Here is an 18,599-nt window from a genome sequence, read left to right on the forward strand (position 1 = left end):
GAATTAAGCATAAGAAAATTTGTACTCTTTATATAAGATTAGGAAAATTAGAAGTTGAGAAAATATGTGCATTTTTTTACATGGATATTTTAATGAAATAATAGTATATGTATTAATTTTATATGGTACCACATGACCATAATAGTAAGATGTATAAATTGTATTAAAAGTAAATAGTATTTTAAATAATTTGATATAATCCTTAATCATGTGAATTATTGGATAATGGGATGGAAATATATCAAGTGGCTAAGGAAAGATATCAAGACTCTTGGATGGCAAAACTTTGGATAAAGATTAAGGCAACGTGGCAGCCACATGAAAATTATCAAGTAACTCATATACAATTAGAAATGTGTCATATTATAAGAGCATACAACAAGATTCACCCCTCTTGATATTAGAAGACACAAGCATTGGTTAAGGTTTACTGTATTCAACTAAAATAGATTGTCTTTTCCAGCAAATTGTATATTTTGGTTTCAGTGTTTGAACTAGTTTTATTTATGATAGAGGCTCTTCTAATTCTTGTGTTATTTTCCCTTAAATGGTACGTGAATTGTGTCCATAGCCAATGAATTTGGACTTTCTACCGCATGTCTTTGTGGTAAGATGTTAAAACTAGTATTTGATTTTGTGTTGAAGAGTATAATACGGACGCTATAGCATGTAAGTTCGTCAAAATGAGATGAAACTATGGGTGTTACGGGTTTTTCCCTATTTCGATCCGCCATTACATATTTTCGCAAAAGACGTGTATTAGAGGGATTATCAAGAGAATCATCTCAGGTATGTTAAGGATATCCTTTCTTTCTTTCGGCATGATCCACCTAACGATATGTAAACGTAATGATATTCCATAAGTGGTTCTACTCTTAGCGGTTAAGGATGTTTATATTATTCATTCCCGTAAAGTGATATTCAAACATATCTAAGTATGTATCTAGTTCCCTATTGAGGTATTTGATAAAGATATTAATGTTTACAATACAGTGATACATGCATCTTTATGCATATGCATTTACCACCAAGCTCGGCCGATTGGGAAGTCATACATCTTCATTTACCACCGTGCTACGGCCGGTTGGACAGCTACATATTTACCATCGTGCTACGGCAAGTTGGGCAGTCATGCATCTTCATTTACCATCGTACTATGGCCGGTTGGGCAGACATGTATTTACCACCGGGCTATGGTCGATCGGGAAGTTATCATCGATTGGGCAGTTATGTATCATTATTTACCATCGATTGGAGTTATACATTTACTACTGGGCGACGGCCGATCGGGCAGTTACCACTGATCAGTTGGGCAGTCATGCATCATACGATATGGATAATAGAAATAGTCTCAAGGTGAAGCATTATATATGTAAGTATGATAAGTGTGCATATACGGTGGCACTTTAGAGATAAGTTGATTCTTATATGTTTTTAATTAGTGTTGACTTATTGTTACATTTCAGTTCTACCTTACATACTCAGTACATTATTCGTACTGACTTTCTTTTGTTGTGGATGTTGCATTCATGCCTGCAGGTATAGATAATCAATTTGATAAGCCCTCATAGTAGACGAGGTCAGCATTCAGTGAAGTATCGGTAAAACTCCACCTCATTCGGAGTGCAGACGAGTCTATGAGTCATCGTGTCAGAGTTTTGTTATAGACTTATGGGTAGGTCGGTACTCTGTCCCATTTGATGTTTAGTAATCTTAGAGGCTTTGTAGACACAGGTTTATTATGTACAGTATGTCAGAGGCCTTGACGGCATATATGTATTCATGTTTTATGAATGATGATTCATTAATATAGCATTTGCCCACTTACAGTTATACATAACAAGTTGTGGCCATGTGAGCCCATGATAGTTACAAAAGGAATGAGTCCAGCTAAGTCAAACTACGTATGTTCTAGTTTTGGTAGAAAGATCATGAGTTACAGAGTGGTTCGCTCGGGCCAGTACGGTACCGAGTGTCAGCCACGCCTCCCCAGATTGGGGCGTGACAAAGTGGTATCAGAGTGGGTCGTGTCCTAGGGAGTCTATAAAGCCGTGTCTTGTAGAGTCTCACTTATGGGTGTGTTGCGCGCCATATTTATAATTGAGAGGCTATAGGGCATTTAGGAAATGTCACTCTTCTTTTGTTTCCAGATCGTACCATAGAGCTGAGTCGTAAGAAGTCAGTATGAAGCTTCGCCAGATTGTATATGCACCAGAGGTACAAGTATCACATTAGAGCTTTAAGGCGTAATGTGGAAGGGAGGTTATGAAAGAAATAGAAGATATGATGCGAGATTGAAGGATAAGTAAGGTAAAGGTGAAGAAGATACGAGATACTCCAGTACAAAAGATTGTTAATAGTCGAGGCTTCGGATGTAGTTTTGGTTTTAGTTTAAGTTAGAGAGGAGACCCTAGTGAAAAAGAGTTAACATTCGAGGACGAATACTCTAAAGGGGGGAAGAATGTTACATCTCGTGATTTTAACAACACTGACACTGTTATATACGTTTGAAGTGGTATTTTGAGTGGAATATTTTTGTGAAGAGAAAAAACATATGATCTCATATAGTTATTAATATTACTATTTTCGAATATGTTTTAAATTATACACATAATATGAGGAAGTTTATGAGATTTTCTTTATTGTAAAGATAGAAATTATTTTTTCACAGAAAAGAAGGTTATCTTTTTACCATTTTAAGAATTAAGCATAAGAAAATTTTTACCTTTTATATAAGATTAGGAAAATTAGAAGTTGAGAAAATATGTGCATTTTTTTTACATGGATGTTTTAATGAAATAATAGTGTATGTATTGATTTTATATGGTACCACATGACCATAATAGTAAGGTGTATAAATTATATTAAAAGTAAGTAGTATTTTAAATAATTTGATATAATCCTTACTCATGTGAATTATTGGATAATGAGATGGAAATATATCAAGTGGCTAAGGAAAGATATCAAGACTATTGGATGGAAAAACTTTGGATAAAGATTAAGGCAACGTGGCAGCCACATGGAAAATATATCAAGGGACTCATATACTATTAGAAATGTCTCATATTATAAGAGCATACAACAAGATTCACCCCTCTTGATATTAGAAGATACAAGCATTGGTTAAGGTTTACTGTATTCAACTAAAATAGGTTGTCTTTTCCAGCAAATTGTATATTTTGGTTTCAGTGTTTGAACTAGTTTTATTTATGGTAGAGGCTCTTCTAATTCTTGTTACTGAGGACATGACCCTTGACAGGGAATTATGGAGGTCGAGCATTAAGGTTGTAAGTTAGGGGAAAGTTGTGAATATTTCTACAGCACAATAGAGTGAGACTAGCCAATTAGGAGTTAGACTAAGAATGTCATTGGTCGTCTATTGATGCAGGGCTTTACCTGCTAGTTTTTACTATACCAGCCATCTATTTCATATTTTGTATTATGTATTTCATATCTCTTATTGTGACGACCCAACCCGTCGTCTCATGAGAACCGCTTCGTCTTTCCCATTTTATGCTTCTTCATGTTTCGTTATCAGTCTTCGGTGTGTTAGAGTTAAATCGGATTGGTTTTGATAGGAAATGAGACACTTAGTCTCTTTAAGGAAGGCTTATTTTGGAAAAGTCAACCGGATGTTGACTTATGTGTTAGAGGGTTCGGATGTGAGTTTTGATGGTTCGGTTAGCTTCGGGAGGTGATTTGTGACTTAGGAGAGTGATCAGAAGTGGTTTTGGAGGTGCGGTGTAGAATTAGGCTTGAATTGGCGGAAGTTCGTATTTTGGCGAATTCCGGTTGATCGGTGAGATTTTGATCCGAGGGTTGGAATGGAATTCCGAGAGTTTCTGTAACTTCGTTATGTCATTTTGGACTTGTCTGCAAAATTTGAGGTCATTCGGACGTGGTTTGGTTGGGTTTTTGATCAAAAATGGAATTTGAAAGTTCTTGAGATTCATAGGCTTGAATTCGATGTGATTTGAGGATTTTTGGTGTTAGTCGAGGTGTTTTGATGATTGGAACGAGATTGAATAATGTTTAGGACGCGTTGGTGCTTTTGGTTGAGGTCCCGGGGGCCTCGGGCATGTTTCGGGTGAGTTTTGAGCGAGTACGGACACCCCGAAACTTAGAAAATGGAGGGGGCAGCAGTTGTGGCGCGGACCGCGCTCCTTTTCGCGCTGGGCGCGCTGGCCAGCACTGACCGCGTCAAAGTGGGCGCGGACCGCGGTCACTGAAGACTACAGGTTGCTGGTCCTACTTCGGAAGCTCATATCTTTTGATTCACAAGGAATTTTGAGGTGATTCAAAAACGAAAGTTGTAGCCCTTCATGTTTAGTTTTCAGAAAGGTAAAGATATTGCAATTTGGACACCTGTAGAGAAAGTTATGGCCAAACATACCGAAGCCTGTCACTGCAGTCAAAAAACTGCGCGGCCGCAGTCATTTTTGCGCGGACCCCGCTGATTTTGCGCGGACCGCGGTCATTTTTATGCGGTCAGCGGTGTCGGAATCCGAAGGGTACTATATAAATACGAGGTTTTGAGTTTTATTTATTGTTTTGACCTAGAGAGCTCGGATTTTGGTGATTTTTCGAAGGTTTTTTAAGGAACTCATCGGGGTAAGTGATTTTAACTCAGATTTGGCTACAATACATGAATCTATCACTGAATTCATCATTTAATTCGTGATTTGAGATGGAATTTGGAAAGAACTAGGGCTTGAGTTTTGAGATTCTAAATTGAGGATTTGAGGGGTCATTTGAACTCCGATTTTTACATTCTTGGTATGTATGAACTCGTGGAAAGATGAGGAATCTAAATATATAAAAATTTCTGAATTTCGAGAAGTGGGACCGGGGCTCGGGTTTTGGTAATTTCGGAATTTGTGCCCGAATTTGATTGTTTTCGCTTGGGCTTTGTTCCCTTAGCATATTGTGATATATTCGCTCTGTTTTTGGTTAGATACGATGCACGTGGAGGCCGAGTTGAGAGGCAAAAGCGTCGCAGGCTAGAGATCTCACCGGTTCGAGGTGAGTAATACTTATAAATGATATCTTGAGGGTTTGAAACCCCGGATTTGCACATCATAGTGTTGTATTGAGGTGACTTGCATGCCGAATAAGAGCGTGGGGTAGAGCATCGTTGGGGATTGTGACTTGGTCCGTCCCGGTTGTTGATTTTACTGCGTATTTGACTGAAATTACTTGTTATCATCATAATTTGGGCTGATTGCCATATTTGGGGCCTTGTGCCGACTTGTAAAATCCTTCGAGGATTGATATTACTACTTAGCATGATTTGCATATCATCTAACTTCTGTCCAAGGTTTTAAATGTTGTTTTGCAAACCCAGTCGTATTTCTAAGTTTTGAAAATTTTAATGATATTTTAAATGCATTTCGGGTTGGAAACTTCGATTTTGTAAATGCCCAAGGGGCTTATTATATTATTTTCTGGACTGATTATAAAGTGACTTGAAACAGTGGTAACAATGACACTGTGTGATATACTTGAAACAGTGGTAACAATGACACTGTGTGATATACTTGAAACAGTTGTAACAATGACACTGGATGAAATACTTGAACAGTGGTAACAATGGCACTGTATGATATAAATTGGTCAGGTAACAATAGTTGACCGGTCAGGTAACAATGACTGGCCAAGATATTGCGTTTGGGCTGTAGAAGCCCCTCCGGAGTCTGTACACACCCCCAGTGAGCGCCGTCGACGATAAATAAATATGGATGGCTCGGGCTGCACGCCGCAGTGGGTACTGGAATGTACCATCATATGCATTGCATTCATGCATTTGTTCATTATTTGTTGTTGTGATATTTCTGGAGATATTTATCTGCTTTTGCTGGTGCTATTTGATCCTTGAGTGTTGGGGCCCGAGTGGCTGACCAGGAACGAAGATATTGCCCGAGGGGCGGGTTTCTGTGCATAGTGACACTGATGGCTGGAATTATTTTGCAACTGTTAAAAAGATTATTTTCAAAAGAGGTTTAAAACTGAGTCAGATATTTTATAAAGGATTTTCATGGAATTACTGTTTTCAAAAAGGGTTGTACCGTCTTAGATAGCATGATGAAGTGTTCTTACGTGATTTCTTATCGCTTAGTTATTATTTACTCTTATTACCACTGAGTTGGAAGTACTCACTTTACTCCCTGCACCTCGCGTGCAGTTGCAGGTATTGTTCACCCGGTAGCGGGTTATTAGCGGACTGAAGGTATACTATTGTAGCTGAGCAAGGTGACCGTCAGCGTTCACGGCACCATATTTCTTCATTGATTCTAAATTCCATTCTGTATATTGCTGGTCTTGTATTAGTATTTAGATCTTTAGATGCTCGTGGCTTGTGACACCCCGATTTCGGGCTGAGTCGGGATGGTTTCCATTATTCTATCATGTTTACTTCGCACTTGTGATTATATTATCTGCGAATTAGACTTATTCCTGCTAAGTAATTATAAAGAGATGTATTGTTTTGTTGTTGGCTGGCCTTGTCCCCACGAGAGGCGCCATCACGACCGGGTTGGGATTTTGGGTCGTGACAAGTTGGTATCAGAGCCTAGGTTACTAGGTCTCACGAGTCATGAGCAGGTTTACTAAAGTCTCGCGGATCGGTACGGAGACGTCTGTATTTATCCTTGAGAGGCTGCAGAACCTTAGGAAAAACTTCACATTCTTGAATTCTTATCGTGCGTCCTTGATTCAGCTTGAAAAGTAACTCTTGAAATTCCTTCCACGTGTCCGTATGCACGCATGAGTGCTCAGTATCAGATGTGCCTTGATGGCTTGTGAATCCCCGATCGAGGGGTGAGATGTAATCCCTGTGAGTTTATGTTGGGCTAGTCTGGAGGACTTGAGGCCGGATTTTTGCCTATGGCTTGAGCACCGAGGTGCTGATTGTACGAGTAAGTGTTTTGAAACTTATACGTTTAGTATTGTCCCTAATAGTGGGAGTGACAACTGGATAGCTATGTGATGAATATGCTAGTACTGTGTGATGTTTCTATATGACTTGGAAGTGTCGAGGAAGATTTGTTGGATGATAGATGGACTACTAAATGTAGGATTTCCATTGTGAGTGGAAGTGTAGTTCCGAGATTATAGGTGTGTGAAGAATCTTTTCAAGTCTCCTAGTTGAGAGTGAAGTAAATTTCACGTTGCGGTATGAGTACAGACTCAAGAAGATCAAGTGACTGCGTAATGCTTATGGCGGTGGAAGGTATACGAAAAGGTTATATTGAGGCGAAGCAGGTAGGTTATCTCCCGCGAGGTGTGCTGAGGCGGTGTGATCCTTATGTGAATGATAGAATACCTCATGTGCCAGTGAATTGTAAGTGTTGAAGTTTGAAATTTTGGGGTCGCACAAGAGAGTGAGCTTAACTGTTGCGAGGATGAATGCGAGATTTGCAGAAGATTTAAAGTACTAGATGATCTGTGTTTTCACAAGCTTACAAATGATTTGAGTTTAATCTCACTATGGTATTAAGGCAGCGGTGGAGTATACACGTTATGAGTATTGTGTGTTCTGATCTATGGCTTCGAGCCAAGTTGGGGAGCTTGTTATTGGTCAGCTGATTGTACGGTGGTGTTGCTATGCTGGTTTTGAATTGAGGTCTGCTGGCGAGTGGAAATTGAGCCGAAGATGGCACGAGTGAAGGAAAATTTTAATAAAGGTTATATGGTGCTTTGTAGATGTGTGAAAATAATAGGATGTCTTGAGCTGTTGTAAAGAACGCTCAGCGTATAGAGAAGGAAGATGCTTGATTGTATTGGGATAAGGTTGTATCTTGCGGTGTCAGAGTGCTAATGAGGCACAGGTGGTTTTGTTAGTTGAGCAGGCTAAATGCAAGTTGAATAGAGTGAATGACTCTCGAAAATGGTCCTAATGTGTTCGAGGTTCCACATGTAACAATTGGGTATTTTAAAGTTGTATATGGGGTTAGAAACTGTGTTTTCATTGGATGAGGTCAAGACTTATGATATCTCTATATCGATTATAAGATCCTATGTATCAGTATCAGGAAAGCAAAGGTAACGGATTTAGATTCGCAGGAAGTTCTTCGGAGTGAAGTATGTTGGAATGTGGGGTATCTGGAAATAATTAAGAGAGGATTCAGTGGCTTATGGGTCTTAGACGGTGTGGACTTGTGCTTGGGTCTCGTGTAGTGAGCCTGGGTTGAGGAATTGTGGTGCTACAGCAAGGAGAAATATCAAGTTGAATATGAATCAGAAGGAAATTTAGATAGATGGAGTAGCTTGATAGTAGACCGGATTGGTATGGTAAAGGTATGATTAATTCTTGGTATGTGTTCGAGGTAATGAGTTCATACAAGTACTTTGTAGAAATGCTCTTGGGTTTTGTTGGCTTGCTTAGCTTGGTCGAGTTAGAAGGATTCCGTCCTGGTAGTTTAATTTATGCAAACGGAATTGAGAGAGTTCTTGTTGATTTCTACCGTGGTGAAGAGGTACATTTTCTATGAATATGAGAGACATGGGATGTGTAATGATTTTTCTTCTAGATGGGATCGATGGAAGTTCTTGACTAGTGGAGTGCATAGATGTATGTGGCCCGGAAGGGAGGTAAGGTTTTCATGTATCCTCGGATGGTATGTTATATGCGGTATGTTGTGGAGGACCGAGACTTGCGTGTGTTAGGTTACAGTTCGGTTCAGAAAGGAAGCTCATGAAACACTTACGCAGTGGGTAGCCTCATATAATCAAGGAAAATGGTACTGCTATTTGAAAGTGATTTGACGAGAGTATATGTTTCAGGAAAAGGGCAATGTGATTAAATGGATGGAACTTCGGTGGTATTGCGGCACTTTCTTTTCAGATCGACTGGTGATATTCGGGTTGGCTTGGTAGTACAGGGAACTTTTAGAGTCTATGGTGGAATTATTGGGTATTAAGGTGTGGTATGCTTTCGGACGGTGAAATTGGGATATGATGTGGTGATTCATGTGTCGCGTGGATTTGAAGACGGAAGTTCTCATATTTAAGCTATGTTGTGATTGTGGATCGTGTGTAACGGCTATCGGGATTTGGGGGCCCGAGTGGACCTTTCCTAGTCTGGTATATCAGATTTTAGATATGATATCGGGGTTTAGACTGGATTTCTCAGTGTTGGGTTATTATGGATTATTGCGTTATGGGTTATGCCGGAAATGCCACAGGTGAGTGGCGAGGTGTGTCGGTGTATGCTCTAGTAGAGTGGTTTATGTTTCAAAGAACCAGCGGATGGCTGGGAAGTGTTGCTTTCCTTATTTGGGCCTCGTGATGGATGTCAGCGCAGAGGTTGCCATCATTGATTCAGTTCTGATGTTGAGGGACTTTTCGAATATGTTTCTTGTGGCCGGGCATGTCATCGGACGGAGTTGTGGATTTCAGTATTGATTTGGTGTCGGGCACCGTATCGTATGACTCCGGCAAAAGTTATGGTAGTGGAAGAAGCAGCTTCAGGCTTCCTCGGTAAGGAGTTCGTTGGCAGGCTAATGTGGATGTGTGTTCTAGCTTGAGTCGGCTCTGTTGGCTCCGAATTGTATCGTTGAGGGTTAGGTTGACTCGACCGTTATTGAGACTATTAGTGATCGGGAGGTCCATGAGTTGTCTTCTGTGTTGCGAGACGTTATGATTTATTGGTTATGGGCACCAATGGTGCGATTCTGTTGGGGTTCATAGTGGAAGTCGAGCGGAAGAATAATTGGGTATTGCTTAGTGGATGGCGTACCGGTTACATCCTATCGGGTTTGCATGGTATATGCTACTTGTTTCACCGTGGGTGTAATGATCTACTTTGGTTTCAAACATCAAATTGTGCGTGGCTGTCGATTTTGAGCATGGTGACTGTAGGTGTTTTATGTATAACAGTGATTGAATAGGATCGCGCGTTGTGGCGAGGCCACATGGAGACATGACCTTTCGGGGTGGATTCAGTGTTCTATTTATATGATGTGAGACGGGGTCTCAGCCTTGTGTTGTGATGGTATTGATGAGCTTGAGGTACAGCTCTTTCGTTTGAGTCATTTTTTTTATGATTTAAGTATGTTCAGACCGTTTCTTATTGGTGCGTGTATTATGCAAGTTGTGGCTTAGACCTGTATTGAGGCTTCATATCACCAGAGTGGTGTATTGGATTCGAGGTGATCGTTGGGGTCATTAATGAATACGAACAGATTTGATTTCAGCTTGTTAGAAGGATAATATCAAGGTTCGGCTCAGAAACCTGTTATGGTATTAGTCAAAAGGGAAGTGGCTTCATGAGTGGTTGATCTGAGAAATGGTTATGGTTTGTTGCGTGTTTCATTTATCGTTGGCAGTGTATGGAAGTGTTAGAATAAGACCTTAGTTGATAAGAGGTTCCCCACCGGTATTCGGGCACTATGGGCAACTGCTGTGAATAGAAGTTATTGTTTCGAGTGTTTGGGTTATGTAGTATATCATATGATTGAGGGTTACTACAGCTGGTTCGGGCCTATTCTGAGTATGGATGTGAGGATCAGATCTTGTGTATGATTTCGGAAATTGCAATGTAGTTCTATGGTTTATAGACTAGATGGATTGTGAAATTTTAGCTATGTTGTGTTATCGGGCCTATGCGAGATAGGGTGACGTAGGATCACCCCCGGGTATATTCTTGGTAAGGTCATTCAGCTATTGGTTAGCTTCTAGGATAACTCTGGGTATGCTCGAGGACGAGCGTTTGTTTAAGTTGGGGAGGATGTGACGACCCAACCCGTCGTCTCATGAGAACCGATTCGTCTTTCCATTTTATACTTCTTCATGTTTCGTTATCAGTCTTCGGTGTGTTAGAGTTAAATCGGAATGTTTTTGATAGGAAATGAGACACTTAGTCTCTTTAAGGAAGGCTTATTTTGGAAAAGTCAATCGGATGTTGACTTATGTGTTAGAGGGTTCGGATGTGAGTTCTGATGGTTCAGTTAGCTTCGGGAGGTGATTTGTGACTTAGGAGAGTGATCAGAAGTGGTTTGGAGGTGCGGTGTAGAATTATGCTTGAATTGGCGGAAGTTCGTATTTTGGTGAATTCCGATTGATATGTGAGATTTTGATCCGAGGGTCGGAATGGAATTCCGAGAGTTTCTGTAACTTCGTTATGTCATTTTGGACTTGTCTGCAAAATTTGAGGTCATTCGGACGTGGTTTGGTTGGGTTTTTGATTAAAAATGGAATTTGAAAGTTCTTGAGATTCATAGGCTTGAATTCGATGTGATTTGAGGATTTTTGGTGTTAGTCGAGGTGTTTTGATGATTGGAACGAGATTGAATAATGTTTAGGACGCGTTGGTGCTTTTGGTTGAGGTCCCGGGGGCCTCGGGCATGTTTCGGGTGAGTTTTGAGCGAGTACGGACACCCCGAAACTTAGAAAATGGAGGGGCCAGCAGTTGTGGCGCGGACGGCGCTCCTTTTCGCGCTGGGCGCGCTGGCCAGCGCTGACCGCGTCAAAGTAGGCGCGGACCGCGGTCACTGAAGACTGCAGGATGTTGGTCCTACTTTGTAAGCTCATATATTTTGATCCACAAGGAATTTTGAGGTGATTCAAAAACGAAAGTTGTAGCCCTTCGTGTATAGTTTCCAGAAAGGTAAAGATATTGTAATTTAGACATATGTAGCCAAAGTTATGGCCAAAATACTGAAGTCTGTCACTGCAGTCAAAAAGCTGCGCGGCCGCAGTCATTTTTGCGCGGACCCCGCTGATTTTGCGCGGACCGCGGTCATTTTTATGCGGTCAGCGGTGTCGGAATCCGAAGGGTACTATATAAATACGAAGTTTTGAGTTTTATTTAATGTTTTGACCTAGAGAGCTCGGATTTTGGTGATTTTTGAAGGTTTTTCAAGGAACTCATCGGGGTAAGTGATTTTAACTCAGATTTGGCTAGAATACATGAATCTATCACTGAATTTATCATTTAATTCGTGATTTGTGATGGAATTTGGGAAGAACTAGGGCTTGAGTTTTGAGATTCTAAATTGAGGATTTGAGGTGTCATTTGAACTCCGATTTTTACATTCTTGGTATGTATGAACTCGTGGAAAGATGAGGAATCTAAATATGTAAAAATTTCTGAATTTCGAGAAGTGGGCCCGGGGCTCGGGTTTTGGTAATTTCGGAATTTGTGCCCGAATTTGATTGTTTTCGCTTGGGCTTTGTTCCCTTAGCATATTGTGATATATTCGCTCTATTTTTGGTTAGATACGACGCGCGTGGAGGCCGAGATGAGGGGCAAAGGCGTCGCAGGCTAGAGATCTCACCGGTTCGAGGTGAGTAATACTTGTAAATGATATCTTGAGGGTTTGAAACCCCGGATTTGCACATCATAGTGTTGTATTGAGGTGACTTGCACGCCGAATATGAGCGTGGGGTAGAGCACCGTTGGGGATTGTGACTTGGTCCGTCCCGGTTGTTGATTTTACTGTGTATTTGACTGAAATTACTTGTTATCATCATAATTTGGGTTGATTGCCATGTTTGGGGCCTTGTGCCGGCTTATAAAATCCTTCGAGGATTGATATTACTACTTAGCATGATTTGCATATCATCTAACTTCAGTCCAAGGTTTTAAATGTTGTTTTGCAAACCCAGTCGTATTTCTAAGTTTTGAAAACTTTAATGATATTTTAAATGCATTTCGGGTTGGAAACTTCGATTTTGTAAATGCCCAAGGGGCTTATTATATTATTTTCTGGACTGATTATAAAGTGACTTGAAACAGTGGTAACAATGACACTGTGTGATATACTTGAAACAGTGGTAACAATGACACTGTGTGATATACTTGAAACAGTGGTAACAATGACACTGGATGATATACTTGAACAGTGGTAACAATGGCACTGTATGATATAAATTGGTCAGGTAACAATGGCTGACCGGTCAGGTGACAATGACTGGCCAAGATATTACGCTTGGGCTGTAGAAGCCCCCCCAGTGAGCGCCGTCGACGATAAATAAATATGGATGGCTCGGGTTGTACGCCGCAGTGGGTACTGGAATGTACCATCATATGCATTGCATTCATGCATTTGTTCATTATTTGTTGTTGTGATATTTCTGGAGATATTTATCTACTTTTGCTGGTGCTATCTGATCCTTGAGTGTTGGGGCCCGAGTGGCTGACCAGGAACGAAGATATTGCCCGAGGGGCGGGTTTCTGTGCATAGTGACACTGATGGCTGGAATTATTTTGCAACTGTTAAAAAGATTATTTTTAAAAGAGGTTTAAAACTGAGTCAGATATTTTATAAAGGATTTTCATGGAATTACTGTTTTCAAAAAGGGTTGTACCGTCTTAGATAGCATGATGAAGTGTTCTTACGTGATTTCTTATCGCTCAGTTATTATTTACTCTTATTACCACTGAGTTGGAAGTACTCACTTTACTCCCTGCACCTCGCGTGCAGTTGCAGGTACTGTTCACCCGGTAGCGGGTTATTAGCGGACTGAAGGTATACTATTGTAGCGAAAGAGTTTTTTCCAATTAAAGAACAATCGAAACGGGATTTATTTATTTATATCAGAGTCGCCACTTGGGAGATTTGGGGTGTCCCAAGTCACCAATTTTAATCCCGAATCGAGGAAAAGAATGACTCTGTATTACAGTCTGCGAACCAGAAATCCGGATAAGGAATTCTGTTAACCCGGGAGAAGGTATTAGGCATTCCCGAGTTCCGTGGTTCTAGCACGGTCGCTCAACTATTATATTTGGCTTATTTATCTGATTTTTTAAATAATTAAGAACTTATATGCAAATTTAGCTTTTAAAACCGCTTTTATCATTATTCCTCTTATTATTTTATACAAGAATTGCAACGTCGTGAAAACGCATCTCGAACCACGTCACAACCAGTGTACACGTGATTTGTTGATGCATTTTGACTCTGCCGAGATTGGGATTTGGGTTACATAAATGCACACCCATATTTAAGAAAATACCCTTATTAAATATGCGCCTAAAGACTACGCGTTGTCATACTTTTAGGTAGAACCATGAAATTTACTAAACCGCCCATCCCTGAATCTAAGTATTTTTTTAAAAAAAAATAAATAAATAAGATTGGAGAACCCTGCAAATTTTTGTATTGTTTATATTTATTTATTTTTTAGCGAAATCCTCCCTTATTTTATGAATATCTAAAAATGACTACATTTTTTTTTATTATTAAGTTTGTCTATAAATATAAATCAATATCTACATACTTAAAAATAACATATTAAATAATGGTTTAAAATAAATATTAATGGAAAGTAATATTACTAAAATTCTAATTATAAACACAATGGAATTGTCAATTGATTTTTTTTAAAAGAAACTAATTATCCCATAGCCGGATTAAAATCATATTGTTAGATGACTTGAGGTATTGAAATTAATTATTTACAAATACTGGAAATTAGAAACAATCTTGATTACTAATCCGTATTTGTAAAAATTAATTAATTTAACCTTAACTAACCTTGTTTTAATTCAAATCATGTCCTAATACTTGATCTGCAAAATTAATTTAAATTCATGTTTTAACTAAATTTAGCTACATGATTTCGATTAACTTAATGTTGGCGATACTAAAACCCTTATAAATAGTGAACTTAATCAATTTTTTGCCAAAACTGATTTCATAAAGTCATTTTTTACGTTATTTTCTTCTCATTCTAATTATTAGACAGTTTAATAAATAATAAACCTGCTTAAATATATACTACCTAATAATTAGGTTAAAGCAAAGCATTATTTAGTACATCGCTACAATATGTCTAGTTATGTAAAACGACGGCGATTTACAGAATAATAATACATAAAATAATCTAAATACAATTAATAAAAAAAAGGAAAAAGCTAAATTAGAAATTTAACATTCCATTCTTCATTTCAGCTTACAAAAGGCCAAAATTACAGTTGTGTACCTGGTATTATCAATATAAGAAGAAGAAAGTCAGCCACGTAGTACGTAACACAGCAACAACAATAATAACCAGCAATCCAATCAACAGAAATCCCAGTGACGGATTTGAAAATCAAAATAAAATCCAGAAACACCGACAACAAACAACGGACAGAAACCAAGGGAATTTTCAGATTTGAAAAGCTAATTAATGTTTAACCCTTAATTTCTAAACCCGTATATCAGAATATTTATCAGGTGTGTACTACTCTCTCTTCTAATTTCCAGCTCCTTTTTTATTTGTATTTTTTCTTTTCTTTTTTTTTCTTGAAAGTTTTAATATTTTCGGAATTTTTCTTTCTCTCTTAAATATTCAGCTCTTTTTTTTCTCTCTCTCTTTATCTGTCCGTCCTCTCAAAATCTGATCAAGTCCTTCCTTTTATTAACATCTTTCAGCATTAAAAAAATTAAAACCCACTATCTTCCACTCATCCCCCTTTTCATCTCACTACCTAATGTTTTGTCCTCCACTTTATTAAACAAATATCTCATTATATCTTGTCCTCCATGCTTATATTAAACAAATGTATTATTCCCCACCATTATATCTTGTCCCCCTATTATTGATTATTTTAATATTATCTTAATTTTAATGGAAAGAACACTCAAAATAAATAATTATTCAGAATTTTAATTCCAAAAATACCCCTCTGCCCTTACTGAAATTACCATTTTACCCCTGAATGTACTGCAAATTATCAAACTACCCCCATCAGCTATAACCAATTCACCTAATTAATTTCAACCCAAAATACAACAAATATAACCAATTTCTAAACAAATTTTTAACAACAAATTCAAACTAAATGATGAACAACAAAGAAACAATTAAAATTATTTTGATTGAACAATATTTTTAACAACAAACAAACCTACTTTCAGATTCAACACCAACAAACATGTATATTCAGATTTCTAAATTCAATAATCATTTGAACTTAAAATTAAATCTAACAACATTACAACCAACAATTTCTATATTAAAACTAAACAAAATCATGAAGCAAACTGAAGAAATAATCAAAAATGATAATCAACAAACAAGAAGATCAAACTTATACTAATTTCGGATTCAAGAACAATCAAACAAAGTATGGACATAAATGAAAAGATTCATCAATAATAACAAGCAAGTTTTATTCAAATTCGAATTAAACTCGAATTAAGTTTAAACAAAACAAATAAACATATTCAAATCACTAAACTTCAAATAATCAATTGATCTTTTTAAATTAACTCGAACAAAATTATAACAAAGATACATGATTCAAAAAATTAAAAACCAAAACATAACTTCACATTAAATCACTGAATTAAAAACGAACTTTAAACAAAATGAACACGAATTTAATCTACAACAAACAACGGATTCAAGCGATTTAAACTAACATTCTTTTATATTAACATTAAATCCTTTTAAATTAATAAAACAAACTGAAAAATAAAAGGAATCTTCAATTTAAATCTAGCAACATTATAATTAACTAATCAATTTCTACCTAAAATAAACAAGAAAAATGAATGAAACAAACTGAAGAAAATAAAAAAAAACAATGAACATGAAGTTAATATCAAACATATTTGATTTCAAATCCGAAAGATATCAAACAAATTACAGACAGAAACGAAACTTAAACCAACTAACCGGATCAGAATGACGATGAACTCGAGCCAAGTCTGCCAATGACCTAACGGATCTCGACTTCAACGAAACCCACCTTCCTTTTAAACTCGACGAACTCAAAACGACAAACGACGACCTCGACGGATTGAAACTGAGGAACGACGAGCAGCAGCCATGAGAGCTCGAGCTCAAGCTATAATCAAACTGACGAGGATGAAGGGCGAATCAGCAGCAGCAACGAAGCAGTTAGCAACGCTGCTCAACTGTAGCAGCAACACGAAACAGTAGCAGCGACATGAATTCATGTTGTCGTACGACATGGAAGCAGTAGTTCGTCGGAGCAGCAGCAGGTGGGCGAAGCAGCAATAGCAACGCTGCTCAACTGGTGGCAGCGACGATGCTCATTTGGACGAAGCCATGGTCGAAGTCGGCAACCATGAAAGCTTGAGCTCGAGCTCGTTCATGGCTGCTCGGAGACGAAGAAACATCTAAGGTGGTCGACGATGCGACGGACTGAGTGTGACTGGCTGGACGGAGCAGCAGCTGCGCAATGATAGTATGGTCGTTTGGTCGTTTGGACGAAGAACGAAGAAGAAGCAGCAGCCATGAACGGCTGCTGCGTGTGTGCATTTTCCATTGTGTATGTGTGTGTATGTGTTGACGTGTGTGTGTGTGAGAGTGTGAGAGTGTGACGAGGTGAGGGGGTGTGTGTGTGTGGAGATGGTGAAGAGGGTAGCCATTGATGGCTTGCTTGGAGCTTGAGGAAGAAGAAGGAGAGAGAGGGGGGGGCGGGCTTCAACAGTGAAAAAAAAATTTAGGGTTTTTTTTTGAAAGATAGGGAAATAGGGGTGTTGGGTTATGGACTGGGTCGACTCGGTTTGAAATGGACCGGGTCGTTTGGGAAGATTGGGTCTCTTTGGGCCTATGACTTAAAATTGAAGAAAAGGCCCAATCCGATTTTCTTTGTATTTTTTGTTCTCTTTTCTTTTACTTCCTAATTAATAAAACTAAATTCTAAATTAATTTATAAACTAAATTATCTTATAAAAAAAACTAATTAACTCTAAAAATAATTATCGCACATTTAGATAGCAATTAATGACAAAATCGCACAATTTAGACGTTTAAATGCTAAAAATGCAACGTACATTTATTTTTTTATAATTTTCTCATTTTTGTAAAACAAACTTAAATAAATACTAAATGAAAATGCGACATATTTTATATTTTTATTAATTTAAACAAATAAACATACACAGACAAAAATACAAATGATTATACAAAAATACCACAAAAATAAAAACATTGCACATAAAGGAAAATTGTTTTATTTTGAATTTTTGGGAGTGATTCTCATATAGGGCGAAAATCACGTGCTCACAGTTGCCCTCTTTGTCCGAAAACACAAAGGGTTTTCGTGCAAAGATAAAGTGAGCGGATACGAGCGATTTTTGCCCGTTCGAGTACTCCGTGTGAAGCATTTTTTTTTTTTGAAAAGATTTGACCGAACCTTTGCTTCAGAAGTTTCCTACATATCCTGGGCTAAACAGGAATCAGGTCAATGTAGTTCGGGAAGTTTTGGTAGCTGGGACTACCATGGGACTGCAATGTTACTGTTGTTGCATGCTACTTTTACTGCTTGCTGACCTCCTTATTACACCATGCCTAAAAGAAAAATGAAGAAGTTAGGCTAGACTACGGATTACAAGATCTCTTTATTTGTTCTTGATGCCTTGCTTTCTTGTCGGCTTGCGTCGATTCCGGTGTTTCTTTCTTCCGAGAACTGACGGGGATGACACCGGCCTCTTTCTTTCCTGAATCACCAGTTTGCATCATTTTGTTCGGTCCGCTGGGGATATGGCTTCCTTCATTAAGCTTTGTTATGTTGGGCATAATTTAATGTTCACAGGCTGCTTCTTTCAAGACGCGTCTTTTCTTCCTTTTGACTCATGCGCTTGAATTTGTGCTGGGACCTCTTGTTGCAACCTTCTGTTTTCCGGTGCTGAGGATTT

Source organism: Nicotiana tabacum, chromosome 3, assembly GCF_000715075.1.
Source record: "Nicotiana tabacum cultivar K326 chromosome 3, ASM71507v2, whole genome shotgun sequence".
In the NCBI taxonomy this organism is placed as follows: Eukaryota; Viridiplantae; Streptophyta; class Magnoliopsida; order Solanales; family Solanaceae; genus Nicotiana; species Nicotiana tabacum.